At 45.5% G+C, this 8,398-nt stretch overlaps 1 long non-coding RNA gene across 1 annotated transcript; it reads right to left on the bottom strand.

The window, feature by feature from the left end:
• Positions 1-627: 627 nt before the first annotated feature.
• Positions 628-8,044, bottom strand: LOC140213733 (uncharacterized). Its single transcript, XR_011890648.1, has 3 exons — positions 7,640-8,044; positions 6,402-6,507; positions 628-703 (listed from the first exon to the last, which is right to left on the bottom strand). It is a non-coding gene; the product is annotated as an uncharacterized lncRNA (long non-coding RNA).
• Between the last annotated feature and the right edge of the window lie 354 nt (positions 8,045-8,398).

Here is an 8,398-nt window from a genome sequence, read left to right as displayed (position 1 = left end):
TTCATCAATATTGGCCAGTAGAACATTAGCTAGACCCGAACAGACACCGTCAAATTCCATATCACAGCGAGCTGGTGCAGGAATTATAAGGTGGTGGTGGCGACACCAGTTTTCGTTTTTGCAAGTTATCTGGCTTATCAAGCCAATTCTCATGGAGGGAGTTGTTTTTTCGGTGTTGTAGAAAAATGATTTGATAACGCTCAAATAAATTTTCCCTTTCGTGTCCCTTTAAAGCAAGCACTGTGCTACATGGCTTGGGCAAGCTGCCAGCCACAGAACCCACGAGTGCTTTTGTTAGGCAAAATAATTTTTACAGAAACTTTCTTGAGGATATGCATCTGAAAATTTTTTTGCCTAGCAATAGTTCTTGTAAATATTGACTAAATCCAATGCTTTCACCTGCAGCTTTGTGTAGCTCAAATCCAGAAAGCAGTGCTCAATAAATGTCAAAACCCTGTGGGCCTTTTCGAGTAGATAACGTGGAAGACCCAGAACGAAGCGAAAAGGCAGGCCAGGCCTGCCAGCAGTGACGATGTCACAAACAATCGCTGCGCATCCATGTGTAGCGCCTCCCTTCAACCTCTTCTTTTGTAAAAGGAGCCTTAAGGAGGACCCCCGCGAACTTGAAGCCTGAGTTGTTAGCATCCAGGCGCAGCCTCTTCAGCAGGCACTTTTCAACATATACACCGTCGCCGATGTCTACCTGTGAAACAATAGAACAAGCACAGATTAATTTTCCACACTTTTGATCAAGGAAAGGTTAGGAAATAGGGTAAGGTGTGCAAAAACGGAAGTAGCTGCTTCTTGTTGATATGGTTTAAAGAACAAAGTACCCTTACGTATACCATACGTGCGTTGTGCTGAGCTGTGTACTTTCACCTAAGACTAGAAAGTATTGGGAACTTCAATGCGAAAGAAAGACATTCATCTGCCTAGCTCTAAGCGAATGCGTTCCACCCCTTGGCACAGAATGAGATCTGGTGCTGTTCTAGCGATTAGCAGACATTGAAAGCTTCAAGCCTGATTTAGTATTAGGCCAAGGGTCAAGCTGTGCTCGATTATAGTCGGATACAACTTTAGAAAAACAGAGGCGTTTACTCCTCCGAGGCGGATGCACACGAGCATCCACTAATGGTTGCGCACTCTGGACTGATGTCATGCGCCGGACGGCCGGTGGCCCGCCGTCGGAGAAGATGGCCGCCCGGGCTTCGAACTAGGCCAAGTCGCGTCAGCTGTGCGCGTCAATGCCTCGTCACAGTGAATTCCCAAACAGTTTGTCATTGTCTATCATGCCGGAAATATTACTGCGAGCTTACGATGCGGCATCTGTGCTGCGTGCGTGTATTCTAAGCCGTGATCCGGCGAAGAAACATTGCAGCGAGCATTGCTGATGCTGCGCTATGCTTTGCCTGAAAACAGGATGTCTCGGTGACTGCTGCATACACACATCCTGCCTGTTTGTTCCATGTTTTTTATTTCGCTCCCGAGTGAAGTTAGGACAAGAAAAGTTTGCCAAAGTCTGGTGCCTGCTGTCAGCTGCGGGTGAGTTCGTGTACCGTGTCGCTGCATTTTCCATCGGACGGGGTAAAGTGATGGAGCAAAACCATTCTGAGGAGAAATTAGAAAAGCGTGCGTGAAACAAACCTACGAGCGTCTCAACAGAAAATATTTGCAAAAGAAGCCTCCAATGCAAAGATTTGTTGCCGTCAACTTAGCGTGAATGATTGTTGTCAACAGTGAGATAGCCGAGCGTCTAACAGCGGTGTTCGAGCGTTGTGTATAGCACCGTCGATTGATTTCTTTCCACCAGTGCTCACCGCGCACGCAAGCTGTAGAATGCGTGCTGTGGCACAGTCACGCATAAGTTGTGTTGCCAGCGTTCCTGCTTCCATGCGTGTTTGCACTTACTCATATTTGTCCTTTTATTTTATATTAGCATTTGTTTTTGCTAGTTTTCTTTCAGCAAAGTCTTTACACATTTTCATTAGCCAATCTCATTCAAAGCACTAACTCCTGTACACTGCACAACTGGCCTCTTCCATCTCATTAAAACCTTTCTCGCTGGTCTACCTCGTCTTCTCAATCTGCCTACTCGCTGCGTTTTCTGTCCTTGTTTCTTGTGCTGTTGCTGCAATGTGACTAACCAACTTGCTCAAAACAAATTTTGATCGCCTATCAAAACAGAAAGGTTTAGAGATACATTTTCTTAAAAGCGTCATGTGGGTTGCAAAGTAACTTTGCCTCTTACCTCTGTTCATGTTTATGCGTCAGTGCATGTGGCAGCTAGCCAGAAGTGCACATGAAAGGCTGCATATTGTGAAACACCTTGCTATGCTGTTGAATTTTTCATGCATGCAGTCTTAGTAAACAAACGGTTTCACTGCCTATCACATATGATGGTGAAAATTTTCAGCACGAATAACAATGTGCAGTGAGGTGTGATTTCTGTCTGACGCTTTCGCCGTTGCAAAGACATTATTCAGTGAATGGAGCCCAACAAAGCAGTGCACTAAGAGCTTTTGCAACTTTCACCCTTTATTACTTCACAAATGACATTGTCTGAACCTGGCCGTTGATCGACATGCCGATGGCTTGTGAATTAAATAATTGCCTCAATAAAACACATTCAACTTCACTCAGCATTTTTTAGCACAATGCTAGCAGAGCTATTCAGGGTGAATAATTGTGCTTACATTGGTGTTACTTGCCCGGTCAGATAAACAAATACAACAATGGCTGCGGTATGACTGTGATTTGACATGCAGACTGCTAATGGTGCCTTTTGAGCGTGCCCTTGACTACTGCTATTAATAGCTACCCGCCTGGGTATATTGGGCCTAACTAAGCTAATGATGTTTGATAATTGTTCTCTTATTCGCATTACTTGCCTGGGCCAGGTAACCAAAATAAACAATGCCACCACATGAATGTGTGTTTGCATGCAAGCTGCCAACAGTGGCTGTCATTCTCCATTGATTGCTGCCATTTCACCAACAGTGGCGACGGATTGACTGCGCTTTGACGTGCAGACTGCTAAAGGTGCCTTTGAAGCGTGCCCTGATGACTGTTATTTCATCACAGGGCCCGTCATGCTCATAGGTGGCTGCCCAATAGAGTATTGGGCCTTCTGACATTGGCATTATTCATCTCAACGGGCTGGAAAAAACAGTAGGGGCAGCACAACTGCACGCAAAGCACAATGTGCTTTGGCGTGCAGGCTGCTAAGAGTGGCTGTCAATTTCATTCACGTTGACTACTGCTTTTTCGTGTGAAGCTGGACAGTGGATGCCCGAATGAGCATTTCGGACCCCACATAGTTATTCAGGATTAATAACTGCATTTGCATTCAGATTTTCCGGCATTTCTGCACGTTTCCATGCCAACGCTTATATTGAGCATGATCTGTGCAGGACATTGCTTTTTCAGAATTGGGCTTCCATTAAAAGGAATATATCATCAAATGAACTGCTTATTTATTTGAGAGGCCACGGGAGAATGCTTGGCTCCTGTGCTTGACACACAGTACACCGCTTCAGTGATGGGAGATCCATTGTTGCGTTTGCCGAGGTATGTGTGGCTGGCAGGAGGTCTGGACCTCGCTTCACGCAGATTCAGAGACGAGGAGAGTTTTCTCTGCGAATAATTCTTTATACAATGTTTACATGTTGTCGTTATCAGGACAGAGACCAACAGAGCAGCTGCAAGCTGCTTAAATAACACCCCTCAGTCCAAAGATCCCCCAGACAGTCCCCAAGGACGAAACAAGGTCGAGAGAGAGAGGGTCCGGGCAGCCTCCGGTGTCCTAATGCCGCTCTCGGTGGCCGGCGCTTCCTTGAACCGCGCTGCGGCGTCGGGACGATTTGGCGGTCGGTCAGAATGGTGCGCTGGTCAAGTTTTATGGCCCGCATAGGACAAAGGGAACCAACTGCAAGGCACTGGGTCGAAACACAGCCCTCCTTTGGAAACTGTCCCCAACACAGCGGGAGTCGTTTGTGGTGCGGGCGCCGCCGGACAAACGAGGGGGAGGGGGGGTTGCATTGCTGCCGGGACGGGGAGGGGCCGAAAAGCAGTCCGTGATCCGGTGGCTGCTTCCGTCGTGGACGCCGTGCAGCCGCGAGGAAACCCGAGCCGTGCACGTAGTCGTGTCCGAAGCAGGCAGGCACCATGCAGGGATGAATGCTGCCTCCACGGTCGACAAACCATAGCACTGGCCTTCCGTCAGGCAAATCCCAGGGCACAAACATAACACCACATACGCTTCGAGAACTCGTTAGTGATCTTCTCGATCGTCGGTATCTCGTTGTGGTGAAAGAAATCGTGCACACGACCTCAGCGCACATGTGTCCTACTTCGTGCTGCTTCTTCTTTTCTCCACATTTTGTGGGCGTTTTCACGAGGGTGTCGACAGTTTGCCACCCGAAATATGCGAAGCTTTGACCTCCCTCCTCACCTTTAACCCGGTGCTTTCGCTGACACTGAGCATCTTGGGTTTGTAATGGTTGCGATAAATGCATTGTTTTATATAAGTACTGGTTCAGTAGCAACTGATTCATTTGAAGCTCGGAACAGGAGTAGTAAATTTGCCATGTACATGTAAACAAGCACAAATGCCATGCAGAGTTGCTCTTTCTACTTTTGCCACTTGCAATGAAGCTAAAGAGCAGACGACGGGCAGCGTTGTGGAAGGCACGGGGTTATTTTTCTGTCGCGATCTGGCATGTGCTGTAGCACATGAGAGCTCTACTAATCCAGTCATCAAAGTCTTTATTTATACCGAGAATTGCGCGTTTCCGAAGCACAATTTTTTGAGCGGGATTATTTTAGTCGCGGAGGCAATCGGACGTCGCGCTTCAGTCATCTGGGCGGGGCCTCCCCTTTTTTCTAAAGTTGTATCCGACTATAGTGACGCACAAGTGCTCGAGAACTATTGAACAAGACGCAATTGTTTTCGATTTACTGACTGCACTTGGGTGTAAAGCTTTTGTCTGAGAAATGAATAAACCACATACACAAGCAGCATTTTCATAGTTAGCACAGTCTTTAATAGGTACTGATACCTTCAATTTAGAAAGCCCTGTATATTGGGCCTCATCAAACTAATTTCATAAAAGGTTTGGCAAGGTAGAAGCATAGAATTTTAGAGTCATTAGAAGACAGGTGAAATGAGTTATTTATTGCAATTATTACTCAAATTTAAAATTTAGACCACTCGTCCAGTTTGTACATGCCACATAAGCATGTAGATATCAAAAATGGGGATTAGAGAAAACCTTCCCTTGGAGGTTCATTATTGGAAGCAGTCATGCCCTCGAGGAGAAATAACTTCTTTTTCTGTAGGCAGAAATGAGGCTCGGGTATTTTATTGACACATATATATGCCCATGCATATATGTTATCTCTGCTGTAAACCTTTTTTTCATGTATATGCAAGGTGTGTGTGTAACATCTCATGGTGCACAAAATCAAATCCATAAGAACGCGACAAGAAGCTAAACAAACAAGAGAGCAATCCCAGTGACAAGCCATGCTAAACCAACGAGGTAGCCATCCCAGTAACAACCTGTATCAAAAATTTTACTGACATGAATTCTGACCTTTGAAACATAACATGTGTATATGAATACTATCTACATTACGGCAATGGGCAACTTTAAACAATGGCTACGCCAACATCAGAACTACGTGGATGAGAAAAGAGTGGCATCAAATGCTTTGGCAGAGCATGCAGCAATGACTAAACACAATAGTGACTGGATAGTGTCTAGCATAATCGGCCAGGAAAGAAATTGGAAGCCATGCCTGTACCCGGATTCCCTGGAGATGCAATCAACAGGACCCACGTTTATCTGAAACCAAGGAGCCCACGCCCATCTTATGCTAAAACTTACTTAATTAAATATGCACTTCCACGTTTTTTTGCCTTATTGTGAACAAGGCTTCCATATGGAAGCCAAAATGTATTGCTTTTAATGTTGTATTTGGTTGGTCTATGTCTTTCTTTGTCATGTTTCATACCGACCACACAGGCTTCTATGAAACTCTTGATGATACAACTTTTGTGCGAAAGCATTGCTTAAGGCACTTTTGTCTAAACCATGTCTTTAGGCGGTACAACGCATTTTTCGAGACGCGAAACCTCAATTCATGGTTCTTAAAAAGGCATTTTGGCTAGAATAATATAGTCTATATGGAGTATATAAGGCATAATTACTCAAGCGTCCAATTATATTTAACTCAGAGGAGGCTACTTTAGGTAAATTCATTAAACTGAGGGCACTCCACCAAAACATAAAATTCGTGATCAGCCACTAGAAATCCTGAAAATGGCAATACAGTAAAATGATTGCATATTACACAAATGTGTCCTACAACTCGAAAGGCAGCGCCAGTTTTGTACGCACCTTTGAGAAAGCACACAGATCACGTGCTTTATTGTCGTGCTGTCCAGCTTCCAGCAGTGCAGCAGGTTCCTGCTTGATGTAGGGATGCCTCCAGAATCCGCATAGCCTTCAAAAGTAAGAAATGTTTAATTTATTGTGTTGTGAACCTGGGAATTTGTGATTTACCAGTGTCATGTGGAATTGCAAAGAGAGCCTCACACAGCCAGCTGCATGAATTTGCGTCTGGTTGCACAAATGTCTCTTTGTTATATCTAAGGAGGTTACACTGATATTTTGTAACAAGCGAAGTTTCAGGAAGGAACGAAATCAGCAACAACAGGCTACCAGGACAATCAAAAACAAAACTCAAGTATGCAGTAAAACGTGGCGCATTGGATTAAACAAAAATATTAAGCACATGAAAAGCATTCTGAAAGCTAGATCGCGATTTTGTAGCGATGCTATTCCTTTTCGTTATTCGTTAGTGGTTTGACCGTCGCCCCGGCCCGTGCTACGTACTGGAACAGCCGGCCGTTTGCGGTGGGCGACAAGAGTGGTATAGAATCGAGGGGTAAGTATCGCTACAAAATCGCAGTCCTTACTTTATTACGCACTGCCGTATAACCTACGATTGCAAGAGCTGGCATCCCGTTCGTAAGAATTGGTTGGTCTATGTCTTTCTTAAAGGCCGGTGTCTGAAATGTCTCGATTAAAAATAAACTTCGTTACTGTAATATCGGCCTATGTCGGGTCTGCAACATAGAAGACAAATACGCGAAGACACTCAAGAACATAAACAATACACAGGTTCTCGCGACGTGGTCATCCAAACCAAACTGTATACATAGAAAAATCTTCATACAAGCTTCTATCTGCTTAAGCGTCAAACATAGGAATCGTGTGCCAACGCGCGAAGCCCATGATACATCGACGGATACATTACACATGTACTGTACTTGCGGGAATGCATATATAACGAATAACTTCTTGCCAGAAAACTACCGAACGAACAGCAACTTTCAGTGTTTTCATAATTGTGTGCCCGTTCAGGCATAGCAATCAAGGCGGGTAGCATATATTTTACAGCAGAATGCAAGTACGCTGTAACATCAGAGGAAGCCTTCGTGAAATTGTTTGCTAAATGTGCACAGCAAGACGGCCAACCTACGATCAGAAAGCGCGTTGCTCTAGCTAGTTACACAACGTTCATTACGTAAATCATAAGTTCAAGAATGCGCGCAAGGGCCAAACTTGCTTACCTTTCAAAAAGACTTGGCCAACGCTCCTTCGTCTCAAAGGTACCGAGGCACCGACGTTTTTCTGGCGCAAGCACTGTAGAACTTCCGATGAACTCCAGCTCCACAAAAGCACAACCTTCAACAGTCTTCCATACACTACGATTCGAAGCTCCAGTACCAGACTTTTCACGAGAGCGCGGGCAGGCAGCTCGGCAGAACAAAGGCAGCTCGGACGGGCGCTGTAGTATGACACTCACTGTCGACACTGGTAGATCGCACGAAACACACGGCGAACTAACGGCGTTACACAAGTCCGGAGGGTTTGCGATGGTTACTGCACACGACAAGGAGCAGATTTTGTCTAGGCACTTCTAAAATATAACTCAAATACCGCCTTACTGCAAGGTGCATTCACTACAACCAACGTGGTATGTCCACAGAACACCTATACAAACTTAGAGAAGGGAAACTGTACCTTCCACAGTGCTACGGAAATAAGCATAGCGGTGGCGTCGTGAACTAAAGTATGCGACCACAGGTGGCGCTGTACAACAGGAAACGGAAACGGGGTTTTGCACACGCTTCACCAGGTGTTCTGTGGCTTTACTGGGTTTCTGGCTGCTGCGCCTCGATCGTGCTCCCGCCAGTTTAGTTGCTGTGTAGCAAACGTAGCGCCTACATATTAATGTAGGCGCTACGTTTGCTACACAGCAACCAAACTGGCGGGAGCACGATCGAGGCGCAGCAGAATACATGTAGCGCTGAGTCATATCGAGTTAA

Source organism: Dermacentor andersoni, chromosome 10 (assembly GCF_023375885.2).
Source record: "Dermacentor andersoni chromosome 10, qqDerAnde1_hic_scaffold, whole genome shotgun sequence".
NCBI classification, from domain to species: domain Eukaryota; kingdom Metazoa; phylum Arthropoda; class Arachnida; order Ixodida; family Ixodidae; genus Dermacentor; species Dermacentor andersoni.
Note: the sequence above shows the minus strand (reverse complement) of the source record. Positions and strands in the feature narration are given on the sequence as shown.